The sequence below is a fragment of the Salvelinus fontinalis genome, chromosome 36 (assembly GCF_029448725.1).
Source record: "Salvelinus fontinalis isolate EN_2023a chromosome 36, ASM2944872v1, whole genome shotgun sequence".
NCBI classification, from domain to species: domain Eukaryota; kingdom Metazoa; phylum Chordata; class Actinopteri; order Salmoniformes; family Salmonidae; genus Salvelinus; species Salvelinus fontinalis.
This window is the reverse complement of record NC_074700.1, coordinates 34166212-34184181: the sequence shown is the minus strand read 5'-3', so window position 1 is coordinate 34184181 and position 17970 is coordinate 34166212.

Below are 17970 nucleotides of genomic sequence, written 5' to 3'. Positions count from 1 at the left end.
TGTAGAGGAGTCTGAGAAGACGAGTGTGTGTGTTTGAGTGTGTCGAGGAGTCTGAGAAGACGAGTGTGTGTGTTTGAGTGTGTAGAGGAGTCTGAGAAGACGTGTGTGTGTGTGTTTGAGTGTGTAGAGGAGTCTGAGAAGACGAGTGTGTGTGTTTGAGTGTGTAGGGGAGTCTGAGAAGACCAGTGTGTGTGTTTGAGTGTGTAGAGGAGTCTGAGAAGACGAGTGTGTGTGTTTGAGTGTGTAGAGGAGTCTGAGAAGACGAGTGTGTGTGTTTGAGTGTGTAGGGGAGTCTGAGAAGACGAGTGTGTGTGTTTGAGTGTGTCGAGGACTCTGAGAAGACGAGTGTGTGTCTCTATCTGTTTCTGTCAGTTTCTCTCTCTGTCTCAACCCGTAAGTAGAACTGGTGCAGCGGTGGAAAAACTACCCAATTGTCATACTTGAGTAAAAGTAATGATACCTTTTTAAATGAAAATGAATAAATTAAAAGTGAAAGTCACCCAGTAATACACCTACTTGAGTGAAAGTATTTGGTTTTATATATATTTAAGTATCAAAAGTAAAAGTATAAATAATTATAAATTCCTTATAAAAAAAAAAAACTGATAGCAAGGGGCTCCAACACTCAGATATAATTTACAAACAAAGCATCTGTTTAGTGAGTCCTCCAGATCAGAGGCAGTAGTGATGACCAGGGATGTTCTCTGTTTAGTGAGTCCTCCAGATCAGAGGCAGTAGTGATGACCAGGGATGTTCTCTGTTTAGTGAGTCCTCCAGATCAGAGGCAGTAGTGATGACCAGGGATGTTCTCTGTTTAGTGAGTCCTCCAGATCAGAGGCAGTAGTGATGACCAGGGATGTTCTCTGTTTAGTGAGTCCTCCAGATCAGAGGCAGTAGTGATGACCAGGGATGTTCTCTGTTTAGTGAGTCCTCCAGATCAGAAGCAGTAGGGATGACCAGGGATGTTCTCTGTTTAGTGAGTCCTCCAGATCAGAGGCAGTAGGGATGACCAGGGATGTTCTCTGTTTAGTGAGTCCTCCAGATCAGAGGCAGTAGTGATGACCAGGGATGTTCTCTGTTTAGTGAGTCCTCCAGATCAGAGGCAGTAGTGATGACCAGGGATGTTCTCTGTTTAGTGAGTCCTCCAGATCAGAGGCAGTAGTGATGACCAGGGATGTTCTCTGTTTAGTGAGTCCTCCAGATCAGAAGCAGTAGGGATGACCAGGGATGTTCTCTGTTTAGTGAGTCCTCCAGATCAGAGGCAGTAGGGAGGACCAGGGATGTTCTCTGTTTAGTGAGTCCTCCAGATCAGAGGCAGTAGTGATGACCAGGGATGTTCTCTGTTTAGTGAGTCCTCCAGATCAGAGGCAGTAGAGATGACCAGGGATGTTCTCTGTTTAGTGAGTCCTCCAGATCAGAGGCAGTAGGGATGACCAGGGATGTTCTCTGTTTAGTGAGTCCTCCAGATCAGAGGCAGTAGTGATGACCAGGGATGTTCTCTGTTTAGTGAGTTGGGATGACCAGGGATGTTCTCTGTTTAGTGAGTCCTCCAGATCAGAGGCAGTAGTGATGACCAGGGATGTTCTCTGTTTAGTGAGTCCTCCAGATCAGAGGCAGTAGTGATGACCAGGGATGTTCTCTGTTTAGTGAGTCCTCCAGATCAGAGGCAGTAGAGATGACCAGGGATGTTCTCTGTTTAGTGAGTCCTCCAGATCAGAGGCAGTAGAGATGACCAGGGATGTTCTCTGTTTAGTGAGTCCTCCAGATCAGAGGCAGTAGGGATGACCAGGGATGTTCTCTGTTTAGTGAGTCCTCCAGATCAGAGGCAGTAGGGATGACCAGGGATGTTCTCTGTTTAGTGAGTCCTCCAGATCAGAGGCAGTAGTGATGACCAGGGATGTTCTCTGTTTAGTGAGTCCTCCAGATCAGAGGCAGTAGGGATGACCAGGGATGTTCTCTGTTTAGTGAGTCCTCCAGATCAGAGGCAGTAGGGATGACCAGGGATGTTCTCTGTTTAGTGAGTCCTCCAGATCAGAGGCAGTAGGGATGACCAGGGATGTTCTCTGTTTAGTGAGTCCTCCAGATCAGAGGCAGTAGAGATGACCAGGGATGTTCTCTGTTTAGTGAGTCCTCCAGATCAGAGGCAGTAGGGATGACCAGGGATGTTCTCTGTTTAGTGAGTCCTCCAGATCAGAGGCAGTAGGGATGACCAGGGATGTTCTCTGTTTAGTGAGTCCTCCAGATCAGAGGCAGTAGTGATGACCAGGGATGTTCTCTGTTTAGTGAGTCCTCCAGATCAGAGGCAGTAGTGATGACCAGGGATGTTCTCTGTTTAGTGAGTCCTACAAATCAGAGGCAGTGGGGATTACCAGGGATGTTCTCTGTTTAGTGAGTCCTCCAGATCAGAGGCAGTAGGGATGACCAGGGATGTTCTCTGTTTAGTGAGTCCTCCAGATCAGAGGCAGTAGGGATGACCAGGGATGTTCTCTGTTTAGGGAGTCCACCAGATCAGAGGCAGTAGTGATGACCAGGGATGTTCTCTGTTTAGTGAGTCCTCCAGATCAGAGTCAGTAGAGATGACCAGGGATGTTCTCTGTTTAGTGAGTCCTCCAGATCAGAGGCAGTAGGGATGACCACGGATGTCCTCTGTTTAGTGAGTCCTCCATATCAGAGGCAGTAGGGATGACCAGGGATGTTCTCTGTTTAGTGAGTCCTCCAGATCAGAGGTAGTAGAGATGACCAGGGATGTTCTCTGTTTAGTGAGTCCTCCAGATCAGAGGCAGTGGGATGACCAGGGATGTTCTCTGTTTAGTGAGTCCGCCAGATCAGAGGTAGTAGAGATGACCAGGGATGTTCTCTGTTTAGTGAGTCCTCCAGATCAGAGGCAGTAGTGATGACCAGAGATGTTCTCTGTTTAGTGAGTCCTCCAGATCAGAGGCAGTAGGGATGACCAGGGATGTACTCTGTTTAGTGAGTCCTCCAGATCAGAGGCAGTAGGGATGACCAGGGATGTTCTCTGTTTAGTGAGTCCTCCAGATCAGAGGCAGTAGGGATGACCACGGATGTTCTCTGTTTAGTGAGTCCACCAGATCAGAGGCAGTAGTGATGACCAGGGATGTTCTCTGTTTAGTGAGTCCTCCAGATCAGAGGCAGTAGGGATGACCAGGGATGTTCTCTGTTTAGTGAGTCCACCAGATCAGAGGCAGTAGGGATGACCAGGGATGTTCTCTGTTTAGTGAGTCCTCCAGATCAGAGGCAGTAGGGATGACCAGGGATGTTCTCTGTTTAGTGAGTCCTCCAGATCAGAGGCAGTAGGGATGACCAGGGATGTTCTCTGTTTAGTGAGTCCTCCAGATCAGAGGCAGTAGGGATGACCAGGGATGTTCTCTGTTTAGTGAGTCCTCCAGATCAGAGGCAGTGGGGATGACCACGGATGCTCTCTGTTTAGTGAGTCCTCTGTTTAGTGAGTCCTCCAGATCAGAGGTAGTAGAGATGACCAGGGATGTTCTCTGTTTAGTGAGTCCTCCAGATCAGAGGCAGTGGGATGACCAGGGATGTTCTCTGTTTAGTGAGTCCGCCAGATCAGAGGTAGTAGAGATGACCAGGGATGTTCTCTGTTTAGTGAGTCCGCCAGATCAGAGGCAGTAGAGATGACCAGGGATGTTCTCTGTTTAGTGAGTCCTCCAGATCAGAGCAGTAGGGATGACCAGGGATGTTCTCTGTTTAGTGAGTCCTCCAGATCAGAGGCAGTAGGGATGACCAGGGATGTTCTCTGTTTAGTGAGTCCTCCAGATCAGAGGCAGTAGGGATGACCAGGGATGTTCTCTGTTTAGTGAGTCCTCCAGATCAGAGGCAGTAGGGATGACCAGGGATGTTCTCTGTTTAGTGAGTCCTCCAGATCAGAGGCAGTAGGGATGACCACGGATGTTCTCTGTTTAGTGAGTCCACCAGATCAGAGGCAGTAGTGATGACCAGGGATGTTCTCTGTTTAGTGAGTCCTCCAGATCAGAGGCAGTAGGGATGACCAGGGATGTTCTCTGTTTAGTGAGTCCTCCAGATCAGAGGCAGTAGGGATGACCAGGGATGTTCTCTGTTTAGTGAGTCCTCCAGATCAGAGGCAGTAGGGATGACCAGGGATGTTCTCTGTTTAGTGAGTCCTCCAGATCAGAGGCAGTAGGGATGACCAGGGATGTTCTCTGTTTAGTGAGTCCTCCAGATCAGAGGCAGTAGGGATGACCAGGGATGTTCTCTGTTTAGTGAGTCCTCCAGATCAGAGGCAGTAGGGATGACCAGGGATGTTCTCTGTTTAGTGAGTCCTCCAGATCAGAGGCAGTGGGGATGACCACGGATGCTCTCTGTTTAATGAGTCCTCTGTTTAGTGAGTCCTCCAGATCAGAGGTAGTAGAGATGACCAGGGATGTTCTCTGTTTAGTGAGTCCTCCAGATCAGAGGCAGTGGGATGACCAGGGATGTTCTCTGTTTAGTGAGTCCTCCAGATCAGAGGCAGTAGTGATGACCAGGGATGTTCTCTGTTTAGTGAGTCCTCCAGATCAGAGGCAGTAGAGATGACCAGGGATGTTCTCTGTTTAGTGAGTCCTCCAGATCAGAGGCAGTGGGATGACCAGGGATGTTCTCTGTTTAGTGAGTCCTCCAGATCAGAGGTAGTAGAGATGACCAGGGATGTTCTCTGTTTAGTGAGTCCTCCAGATCAGAGGCAGTGGGATGACCAGGGATGTTCTCTGTTAGGTGAGTCCTCCAGATCAGAGGCAGTAGGGATGACCAGGGATGTTCTCTGTTTAGTGAGTCCTCCAGATCAGAGGCAGTAGGGATGACCAGGGATGTTCTCTGTTAGGTGAGTCCTCCAGATCAGAGGCAGTAGGGATGACCAGGGATGTTCTCTGTTAGGTGAGTCCTCCAGATCAGAGGCAGTAGGGATGACCAGGGATGTTCTCTGTTAGGTGAGTCCTCCAGATCAGAGGCAGTAGGGATGACCAGGGATGTTCTCTGTTAGGTGAGTCCTCCAGATCAGAGGCAGTAGGGAATGTCTGTCTGCCTGTATCTGATGGTAACTATATCTCTGTCTGCCTGTATCTGATGGTAACTATATCTCTGTCTGCCTGTATCTGATGGTAACTATATCTCTGTCTGCCTGTATCTGATGGTAACTACACTACATGGCCGAAACTATGTGGTCACCTGCTCATCTAACATCTCATTCCAAAATCATGGGCATCACAGGAGGCTGGTGGCACCTTAATTGGGGAGGAGGGGCTCGTGGTATTGGTTGGAGAGGAATCAGTGGAATGGTGTGAAAGACATGGTTTCCAGGTGATGCCATTCTATCTGCTCCGTTCCAGGCATTACTATGAGACTCCTCCCCTCACCAGCCTCCGCTGATGGGCATTACTATGAGGCTCCTCCCCTCACCAGCCTCCACTGATGGGCATTACTATGAGGCTCCTCCCCTCACCAGCCTCCACTGATGGGCATTACTATGAGGCTCCTCCCCTCACCAGCCTCCACTGATGGGCATTACTATGAGGCTCCTCCCCTCACCAGCCTCCAATGATGGGCATTACTATGAGACTCCTCCCCTCAGCAGCATCCACTGATGGGCATTACTATGAGACTCCTCCCCTCACCAGCCTCCACTGATGGGCATTACTATGAGGCTCCTCCCCTCACCAGCCTCCACTGATGGGCATTACTATGAGGCTCCTCCCCTCACCAGCCTCCACTGATGGGCATTACTATGAGGCTCCTCCCCTCACCAGCCTCCAATGATGGGCATTACTATGAGACTCCTCCCCTCAGCAGCATCCACTGATGGGCATTACTATGAGACTCCTCCCCTCACCAGCCTCCACTGATGGGCATTACTATGAGGCTCCTCCCCTCAGCAGCCTCCACTGATGGGCATTACTATGAGGCTCCTCCCCTCAGCAGCCTCCACTGATGGGCATTACTATGAGGCTCCTCCCCTCAGCAGCCTCCACTGATGGGCATTACTATGAGGCTCCTCCCCTCAGCAGCCTCCAATGATGGGCATTACTATGAGACTCCTCCCCTCACCAGCCTCCACTGATGGGCATTACTATGAGGCTCCTCCCCTCACCAGCCTCCAATGATGGGCATTACTATGAGACTCCTCCCCTCAGCAGCCTCCACTGATGGGCATTACTATGAGGCTCCTCCCCTCAGCAGCCTCCACTGATGGGCATTACTATGAGGCTCCTCCCCTCAGCAGCCTCCACTGATGGGCATTAATATGAGGCTCCTCCCCTCAGCAGCCTCCACTGATGGGCATTACTATGAGGCTCCTCCCCTCAGCAGCCTCCACTGATGGGCATTACTATGAGGCTCCTCCCCTCAGCAGCCTCCAATGATGGGCATTACTATGAGGCTCCTCCCCTCACCAGCCTCCACTGATGGGCATTACTATGAGGCTCCTCCCCTCACCAGCCTCCAATGATGGGCATTACTATGAGACTCCTCCCCTCAGCAGCCTCCACTGATGGGCATTACTATGAGGCTCCTCCCCTCAGCAGCCTCCACTGATGGGCATTACTATGAGGCTCCTCCCCTCACCAGCCTCCACTGATGGGCATTACTATGAGGCTCCTCCCCTCACCAGCCTCCACTGATGGGCATTACTATGAGGCTCCTCCCCTCACCAGCCTCCACTGATGGGCATTACTATGAGGCTCCTCCCCTCACCAGCCTCCACTGATGGGCATTACTATGAGGCTCCTCCCCTCACCAGCCTCCAATGATGGGCATTACTATGAGACTCCTCCCCTCAGCAGCATCCACTGATGGGCATTACTATGAGACTCCTCCCCTCACCAGCCTCCACTGATGGGCATTACTATGAGACTCCTCCCCTCAGCAGCCTCCACTGATGGGCATTACTATGAGGCTCCTCCCCTCAGCAGCCTCCACTGATGGGCATTACTATGAGGCTCCTCCCCTCAGCAGCCTCCACTGATGGGCATTAATATGGAGTTGGTCCCCCTTTGCTGCTATAACAGCCTCCACTCTTCTGGGAAGTCATTAATATGGAGTTGGTCCCCCCTTTGCTGCTATAACAGCCTCCACTCTTCTGGGAAGTCATTAATATGGAGTTGGTCCCCCCTTTGCTGCTATAACAGCCTCCACTCTTCTGGGAAGTCATTAATATGGAGTTGGTCCCCCTTTGCTGCTATAACAGCCTCCACTCTTCTGGGAAGGCATTAATATGGAGTTGGTCCCCCTTTGCTGCTATAACAGCCTCCACTCTTCTGGGAAGGCATTAATATGGAGTTGGTCCCCCTTTGCTGCTATAACAGCCTCCACTCTTCTGGGAAGTCATTAATATGGAGTTGGTCCCCCTTTGCTGCTATAACAGCCTCCACTCTTCTGGGAAGGCTTTCCACTAGGTGACGGAACATTGATGCGGGGGCTAGATTATATTCCATTCAGTGACAAAAGCATTAGTGAGGTCGGGCACTGATGTCGGGCACTGATGTTGGGCGATTAGGCCTGGCTCGCAGTTGGCGTTCCAATTCATCCCAAAGGTGTTTGATGGGGTTGAGGTCAGGGCTCTGTGCAGGCCAGTCAAGTTCTTCTACACCGATCTCAACAAACCATTTGTTTGGACTTCGCTTTGTGCACGGGGGCTTTGTCATGCTGAAACAGGAAAGGACCTTTCCCAAACTGTGTGGAAGCACAGAATCATCTAGAATGTCATTGTATTCTGTAGTGTTAAGATTTCCCTTCACTGGAACTAAGGGGCCTGAACCATGAAAAACAGCCCCAGACCATTATTCCTCCTCCACCAAACTTTACAGTTGGCACTATGCATTGGGGCAGGTAGCGTTTTCCTGGCATCCGCCAAACCTAGAGTCATCTGTCAGACTGCCAGATGGTGAAGCGTGATTCATTACTCCAGAGAACTTTCCACTACTTTCCACTAGTCCAGAGCCCAATGGCGGTGAGCTTTACACCACTCCACCCAACGCTTGGCATTGAGCATGGTGATCTTAGGTTTGTGTGCGGCTGCTCGGCCACGGAAACCCATTTCATGAAGCTCCAGACAAACAGTTATTGTGTTGACGTTGCTTCCAGAGGCCGTTTGGAACTCTGTAGTGAGTGTTGCAACCGAGGACAGACGACTTTTACACGGTTCAGCACGCGGCACACAGCACTGGTTTCTCCCTGATTACAGGGGAGGACAGGGTGTCCCTGGTGTCTCCCTGGTTACAGGAAGGGTAGAGTGTCCCTGGTGTCTCCTTGATTACAGGGGAGGATAGGGTGTCCCTGGTGTCTCCCTGATTACAGGGGAGGGTGGGTGTCCCTGGTGTCTCAGTGATTACAGGGGAGGGTAGAGTGTCCCTGGTGTCTTCTTGATTACAGGGGAGGATAGGGTGTCCCTGGTGTCTCCCTGGTTACAGGAAGGGTAGAGTGTCCCTGGTGTCTCCTTGATTACAGGGGAGGATAGGGTGTCCCTGGTGTCTCCCTGATTACAGGGGAGGGTAGGTTGTCCCTGGTGTCTCCCTGGTTACAGGAAGTGTAGAGTGTCCTTGGTGTCTCACTGATTACAGGGGAGGGTAGAGTGTCCCTGGTGTCTCCCTGATTACAGGGGAGGATAGGGTGTCCCTGGTGTCTCCCTGGTCACAGGGGAGGATAGGGTGTCCCTGGTGTCTTCCTGGTTACAGGGGAGGATAGGGTGTCCCTGGTGTCTGCCTGATTACAGGGGAGGGTAGGGTGTCCCTGGTGTCTGCCTGATTACAGGGGAGGATAGGGTGTCCCTGGTGTCTGCCTGATTACAGGGGAGGGTAGGGTGTCCCTGGTGTCTCCCTGATTACAGGGGAGGGTAGGGTGTCCCTGGTGTCTGCCTGATTACAGGGGAGGGTAGGGTGTCCCTGGTGTCTCCCTGATTACAGGGGAGGATAGGGTGTCCTTGGTGTCTGCCTGATTACAGGGGAGAGTAGGGTGTCCCTGGTGTCTGCCTGATTACAGGGGGGGGGGGGGGGGTGTCCCTAGTGTCTCCCTGATTACAGGGGGGGGGGTGTCCCTGGTGTCTCCCTGATTACAGGGGAGAGTAGGGTGTCCCTGGTGTCTGCCTGATTACAGGGGGGGGGGGGGTCCCTGGTGTCTGCCTGGTTACAGGGGAGGTTAGGGTGTCCCTGGTGTCTCCCTGATTACAGGGGAGGGTGGGTGTCCCTGGTGTCTCCCTGATTACAGGGGAGAGTAGGGTGTCCCTGGTGTCTGCCTGATTACAGGGGGGGTGAGGTGTCCCTGGTGTCTCCCTGGTTACAGGGGATGATAGGGTGTCCCTGGTGTCTCCCTGATTACAGAGGAGGGTAGGGTGTCCCTGGTGTCTGCCTGATTACAGGGGAGGATAGGGTGTCCCTGGTGTCTCCCTGATTACAGGGGAGGATAGGGTGTCCCTGGTGACTCCCTGATTACAGGGGAGGGTGTCGCTGGTGTCTCCCTGATTACAGGGGAGAGTAGGGTGTCCCTGGTGTCTGCCTGATTACAGGGGGGGTGAGGTGTCCCTGGTGTCTCCCTGATTACAGGGGAGGATAGGGTGTCCCTGGTGTCTCCCTGATTACAGGGGAGGATAGGGTGTCCCTGGTGACTCCCTGATTACAGGGGAGGGTGTCGCTGGTGTCTCCCTGATTACAGGGGAGAGTAGGGTGTAACTGGTGTCTCCCTGATTACAGGGGAGGGTAGGGTGTCCCTGGTGTCTCCCTGATTACAGGGGAGGGAGGGTGTCCCTGGTGTCTCCCTGATTACAGGGGAGGGTAGGGTGTCCCTGGTGTCTGCCTGATTACAGGGAGGGTGGGTGTCCCTGGTGTCTCCCTGGTTACAGGGGAGAGTAGGGTGTCCCTGGTGTCTCCCTGATTACAGGGGAGGATAGAGTGTCCCTGGTGTCTGCCTGATTACAGGGGAGGGTAGGGTGTCCCTGGTGTCTCCCTGATTACAGGGGAGGATAGAGTGTCCCTGGTGTCTGCCTGATTACAGGGGAGGGTAGGGTGTCCCTGGTGTCTCCCTGATTACAGGGGAGGGAGGGTGTCCCTGGTGTCTCCCTGATTACAGGGGAGGGTGGGTGTCCCTGGTGTGTCCCTGGTTACAGGGGGGGTGAGGTGTCCCTGGTCTCTCCCTGATTACAGGAAGACTAGAGTGTCCCTGGTGTCTCCCTGATTACAGGGGAGGATAGGGTGTCCCTGGTGTCTCCCTGGTTACAGGAAGGGTAGAGTGTCCCTGGTGTCTCCCTGATTACAGGGGAGGATAGGGTGTCCCTGGTGTCTCCCTGATTACAGAGGAGGGTAGGGTGTCCCTGGTGTCTGCCTGATTACAGGGGAGGGTGGGTGTCCCTGGTGTCTCCCTGGTTACAGGGGAGAGTAGGGTGTCCCTGGTGTCTCCCTGATTACAGGGGAGGATAGGGTGTCCCTGGTGTCTCCCTGGTTACAGGGGAGGATAGGGTGTCCCTGGTGTCTCCCTGATTACAGGGGAGGATAGGGTGTCCCTGGTGTCTCCCTGATTACAGGGGAGGGTGGGTGTCCCTGGTGTCTCCCTGATTACAGGGTAGGTTAGGGTGTCCCTGGTGTCTCCCTGATTACAGGGGAGGATAGGGTGTCCCTGGTGTCTCCCTGGTTACAGGGTAGGTTAGGGTGTCCCTGGTGTCTCCCTGATTACAGAGGAGGATAGGGTGTCCCTGGTGTCTGCCTGATTACAGGGGGGGTAGGGTATTCCTGGTGTCTCCCTGATTACAGGGGAGGATAGGGTGTCCCTGGTGTCTCCCTGACAGGGGAGGGTAGGGTGTCCCTGGTGTCTCCCTGATTACAGGGGAGGTGGGGTGTCCCTGGTGATTCCCTGATTACAGGGGAGGGTACGGTGTCCCTGGAGTCTCCCTGATTACAGGCGGGGTGGGGTGTCCCTTGTGTCTCCCTGATTACAGGGGAGGATAGGGTGTCCCTGGTGTCTCCCTGATTACAGGGGAGGATAGGGTGTCCCTGGTGTCTCCCTGATTACAGGGGAGGATAGGGTGTCCTTGGTGTCTCCCTGATTACAGGGGAGGGTAGGGTGTCCCTGGTGTCTCCCTGATTACAGGGGAGGATAGGGTGTCCCTGGTGTCTCCCTGGTTACAGGAAGGGTAGAGTGTCCCTGGTGTCTCCCTGATTACAGGGGAGGGTAGGGTGTCCCTGGTGTCTCCCTGATTACAGGGGAGGGTAGGGTGTCCTTGGCATCTCCCTGATTACAGGGGAGGGTAGGGTGTCCCTGGTGTCTCCCTGATTACAGGGGAGGGTAGGGTGTCCTTGGCATCTCCCTTGTCACAGGGGAGGGTGGGGTAGGAGGGTTAAATATAGTTCTGTAGCCAGTAAAGGGTAGGGGTACAGTGAAAGGGTAGGGTGTGTGTGTGTCAGGACACTGGCCTTTAACATACTGCGTGTGTGTGGGACAGTGAAAGGGTAGGGTGTGTGTGTCGGGTCGCTGGCCTTTCGCTGCGAGCCCAGAGCGGCTCACATTTCACCTTCAGCTGAAACTTGACCTATAGACCGCCCGGGCGAGATAGGGAGTGTTAGACATGGGGGGGTATTGAATAAATTAATGAATATATACGCTGAGTGTACAAAACATGAACACTTTCCTAATATTTTGTGTACCCCTCACTCCCTATGCCCTCAGATTTGTAGGGTCAAGGACTCTACAAGGTGTTGAAAGCGTCCCACAGGGATGCTGGCCCATGTTGACTCCAATATTTCCCACAGTTGTCACCTACTACCATACCCCGTTCAAAGGCACCTACTGCCATACCCCGTTCAAAGGCACCTACTACCATACCCCGTTCAAAGGCACCTACTACCATACCCCGTTCAAAGGCAACTACTACCATACCCTGTTCAAAGGCACCTACTACCATACCCCGTTCAAAGGCTCCTACTGCCATACCCTGTTCAAAGGCACCTACTACCATACCCTGTTCAAAGGCACCTACTACCATACCCCGTTCAAAGGCACCTACTACCATACCCCGTTCAAAGCCACCTACTACCATACACCGTTCAAAGGCACCTACTACCATACCCCGTTCAAAGACACCTACTACCATACCCCGTTCAAAGGCACCTACTACCATACCCCGTTCAAAGGCACCTACTACCATACCCTGTTCAAAGGCACCTACTACCATACCCTGTTCAAAGGCTCCTACTACCATTACCCCGTTCAAAGGCACCTACTACCATACCCCGTTCAAAGGCACCTACTACCATACCCTGTTCAAAGGTACCTACTACCATACCCTGTTCAAAGGCACCTACTACCATTACCCCGTTCAAAGGCACCTACTACCATACCCCGTTCAAAGGCACCTCCTACCATACCCCGTTCAAAGGCACCTACTACCATACACCGTTCAAAGGCACCTACTACCATTACCCTGTTCAAAGGCACCTACTACCATACCCTGTTCAAAGGCACCTACTACCATACCCTGTTCAAAGGCACCTACTACCATACCCCGTTCAAAGGCACCTACTACCATACCCCGTTCAAAGGCACCTACTACCATACCCCGTTCAAAGGCACTTAGTCCTTCCTCTTGCTCATAGTCCTTCCTCTTGCTCATAGTCCTTCCTCTTGCTCATAGTCCTTCCTCTTGTTCATAGTCCTTCCTCTTGCTCTTAGTCCTTCCTCTTGCTCATAGTCCTTCCTCTTGCTCATAGTCCTTCCTCTTGCTCATAGTCCTTCCTCTTGTTCATAGTCCTTCCTCTTGCTCTTAGTCCTTCCTCTTGCTCTTAGTCCTTCCTCTTGCTCATAGTCCTTCCTCTTGCTCATAGACCTTCCTCTTGCTCATAGTCCTTCCTCTTGCTCATAGTCCTTCCTCTTGCTCAAAGTCCTTCCTCTTGCTCAAACACAATTCATGTCTCAATGCTTAACAATCCTTCTTTAACCCGTCTCCTCCCCTTCCCTGAAGTGGATTTTAACAAGGGACATCAATAAGGGTTTCCCCCTGGAATTTCCTGGTCAGTCTGTCATGGAAAGAGCAGGTGTTCCTAATGTTTTGGTTAGTCAGTGTAGTTGGATAATCCAGTGTGTATAACTACATTAGCTTTAAGGCCTGGATTCAATCAAAGGTGCGTTGTTAACATGTTAACAAGTGTAAGCTTACTACACTGTTGAATAAACTTCATTATCACTCCCTGACTAGTTCAGTACACTACATTATCACTACCTGTACCAGACTAGTTCAGTACACTACATTATCACTACCTGACTAGTTCAGTACACTACATTATCACTACCAGACTAGTTCAGTACACTACATTATCACTACCAGACTAGTTCAGTACACTACATTATCACTACCTGACTAGTTCAATACACTACATCATCACTACCAGACTAGTTCAGTACACTACATCATCACTACCAGACTAGTTCAGTACACTACATTATCACTACCAGACTAGTTCAGTACACTACATTATCACTACCAGACTAGTTCAATACACTACATTATCACTACCACTACCAGACTAGTTCAATACACTACATTATCAATACCACTACCAGACTAGTTCAGTACACTACATTATCACTTCCCTGACTAGTACAATACACTACATTATCACTACCAGTACCAGACTAGTTCAGTACACTACATTATCACTACCAGTAGCAGACTAGTTCAGTACACTACATTATCACTACCACTACCAGACTAGTTCAGTACACTACATTATCACTACCACTGCCGGACTAGTTCAGTACACTACATTATCACTACCAGTACCAGACTAGTTCAGTACACTACATTATCACTACCACTACCTGACTAGTTCAGTACACTACATTATCACTACCAGTACCTGACTAGTTCAGTACACTACATTATCACTACCACTACCTGACTAGTTCAGTACACTACATTATCACTACCAGTACCTGACTAGTTCAGTACACTACATTATCACTACCACTACCAGACTAGTTCAGTACACTACATTATCACTACCACTGCCGGACTAGTTCAGTACACTACATATCACTACCAGTACCAGACTAGTTCAGTACACTACATTATCACTACCACTACCTGACTAGTTCAGTACACTACATTATCACTACCACTACCAGACTAGTTCAGTACACTACATTATCACTACCACTACCAGACTAGTTCAGTACACTACATTATCACTACCACTGCCGGACTAGTTCAGTACACTACATATCACTACCAGTACCAGACTAGTTCAGTACACTACATTATCACTACCAGACTAGTTCAGTACACTACATTATCGCTACCAGTACCAGACTAGCTCAGTTCACTACATTATCACTACCACTACCTGACTAGTTCAGTACACTACATTATCGCTACCAGTACCAGACTAGTTCAGTACACTACATTATCACTACCAGTACCAGACTAGTTCAGTACAATACATTATCACTACCACTGCCGGACTAGTTCAGTACACTACATTATCACTACCAGTACCAGACTAGCTCAGTTCACTACATTATCACTACCAGACCAGTTCAGTACACTACTGAACTAGTCTCAAATGCCTCTGATCTGGTGGACACACTAAACAGAGAACATCCCTGGTCATCCCTACTGCTTCTGATCTGGAGGACTCACTAAACAGAGAACATCCCTGGTCATCCCTACTGCCTCTGATCTGGAGGACTCACTAAACAGAGAACATCCCTGGTCATCCCTACTGCCTCTGATCTGGAGGACTCACTAAACAGAGAACATCCCTGGTCATCTCTACTGCCTCTGATCTGGAGGACTCACTAAACAGAGAACATCGCTGGTCATCCCTACTGCCTCTGATCTGGAGGACTCACTAAACAGAGAACATCCCTGGTCATCCCTACTGCCTCTGATCTGGAGGACTCACTAAACAGAGAACATCCCTGGTCATCCCTACTGCTTCTGATCTGGAGGACTCACTAAACAGAGAACATCCCTGGTCATCCCTACTGCCTCTGATCTGGAGGACTCACTAAACAGAGAACATCCCTGGTCATCTCTACTGCCTCTGATCTGGAGGACTCACTAAACAGAGAACATCCCTGGTCATCCCTACTGTCTCTGATCTGGAGGACTCACTAAACAGAGAACATCCCTGGTCATCCCTACTGCCTCTGATCTGGAGGACTCACTAAACAGAGAACATCCCTGGTCATCTCTACTGCCTCTGATCTGGAGGACTCACTAAACAGAGAACATCCCTGGTCATCCCTACTGCCTCTGATCTGGAGGACTCACTAAACAGAGAACATCCCTGGTCATCCCTACTGCCTCTGATCTGGTGGACTCACTAAACAGAGAACATCCCTGGTCATCACTACTGCCTCTGATCTGGTGGACTCACTAAACAGAGAACATCCCTGGTCATCACTACTGCCTCTGATCTGGTGGACTCACTAAACAGAGAACATCCCTGGTCATCCCTACTGCCTCTGATCTGGAGGACTCACTAAACAGAGAACATCCCAGGTCATCCCTACTGCCTCTGATCTGGAGGACTCACTAAACAGAGAACATCCCTGGTCATCTCTACTGCCTCTGATCTGGAGGACTCACTAAACAGAGAACATCCCTGGTCATCCCTACTGCCTCTGATCTGGAGGACTCACTAAACAGAGAACATCCCTGGTCATCCCTACTGCCTCTGATCTGGAGGACTCACTAAACAGAGAACATCCCTGGTCATCCCTACTGCCTCTGATCTGGAGGACTCACTAAACAGAGAACATCCCTGGTCATCCCTACTGCCTCTGATCTGGAGGACTCACTAAACAGAGAACATCCCTGGTCATCTCTACTGCCTCTGATCTGGAGGACTCACTAAACAGAGAACATCCCTGGTCATCTCTACTGCCTCTGATCTCTCTGGTCAGTTCATGTGTTCCTGGACACCCCACTGTTCTCTCTGGTCAGTTCATGTGTTCCTGGACACCCCACTGTTCTCTCTGGTCAGTTCATGTGTTCCTGGACACCCCACTGCTCTCTCTGGTCAGTTCATGTGTTCCTGGTCACCCCACTGTTCTCTCTGGTCAGTTCATGTGTTCCTGGTCACCCCACTGTTCTCTCTGGTCACCCCACTGTTCTCTCTGGTCAGTTCATGTGTTCCTGGTCACCCCACTGTTCTCTCTGGTCAGTTCATGTGTTCCTGGTCACCCCACTGTTCTCTCTGGTCAGTTCATGTGTTCCTGGACACCCCACTGTTCTCTCTGGTCAGTTCATGTGTTCCTGGACACCCCACTGTTCTCTCTGGTCAGTTCATGTGTTCCTGGTCACCCCACTGTTCTTGTAGGAGTAAGTGACATATGTAGGTAGATATCACACTATTAAACAATAGATAGGTAAATAGTATAAGAAGGCAGATGTGAGTGTGTTTGCCATTCTGGTAAATACAGGAAACCAAAGATTAGCAGATGATGTAGTAGTAACATAAAATACATGGATAACATATAAATATTAAAGATAGCTGAACATTAAAGTAACAAACCACATGGTAACATAGATCATGAGACCGTGGTAATGGAAATCTACTAAGGGACGTTCTGACCCTCTGACCCTTGTAGATTCTCCATTATGCTGTCAGACAGATAGGCGCTTAAAGAAATTGGACACTAGACACACAGTCTGCTGATTCTTTAAAGAGATACACATGTCAGAGAAATATGTGTTTAGGGCACTTAGACCCACTAGAAATATAGTCTACTCATTCCACTAGAAAAGCATACATACCAGAGAAATATGCCTGAGATGGCTGGACACTAATGAACAAGAAACACATAGTCTGCTGATTCCATTTGAGTGAAACTGACCAGACACATAGACGCCTATAAGCAATTGGATGCCCTAGAGAGGGGGGGGGGGGCACAAAGAGTGCATTGATTTAGTGGTAAAGGGAGGGTCCGGCCACCATTATAAACTGATTGAAGGCAGATGGTGGGGAATGACGTCATAGGGGACGGACAATACTATGTGGGTATAAATATAAAGGACTGGACTTCTGAGGGGGGGGTTCCGCGGTGGGGGTTCCGCGGACATTCCAGATGGCTGTACAATTGTAATAAAGAGCATGATTGAATTTACAAGTTCTGATAAAGCGTTATATTTCTGAGATGATTTTCCACGACATATTTTGGCGAGCTAGCCAGGAGCTGATAGGGACTGGGACGTTCTTGGCTGATGATGGGTTCTTTGGACAATCTAACAAACAAGGGTGGCCGCCCAACTAGACGGTAAGCAAGTTCTTACAATGGTTGAAATGTTTGTGTAAGATTGCTTCAGAGATACTGTCTCAGCGAGAGGAGCGCCACGTAAGTCTCTCTTTCAAATTTCCTAAAATGAAACCAGTAAATACAAAAGAACTTTTAAATTCAATGAATTTGCATGTATGTGTAATTTGGGGAATTGTATTAAATATAAATGCATGTGCATGTATAGAGAATGAGTGAATAGGCGATGTGAACTTTGCTTGTGTTGGGTGTTTAGTGGAGCATGCGCTCGTTCTGATTAGACCGTTCGAATGTGTAGCTTAAATGATGTGCTTGTTTGTGCCATCTGGCTGAGATGGCTGGCTATAATGTGGGACAGCCCATACGGTAAAAACAGATAATGTAGGTAGAAAATCCTGTGATACTTCTTCAATAAAATTAGTAGAAGGAATGCTTGGACAGGTTACTTATGAATAACGGCTCTAAAGATAACAGAGAACTGCATGAATAAGTAGTTAGAAAGCCACGATACCGCTCGTTAAAAAAGGAACATTTTTAAAGAGGTCTGATTGGGTGGATATTTAGTAAATAAATACTTCATGGATACCGCCTCAGAACGGGGGACTGTACGGATGAATATTTAGAAGGCAGGAAAAACGTTAGCCCGATTGTGCGGCGTTCAACTGCAAAAGTAGCTTATAAATATTAGGTTGTAGGAAAACGTTAGCC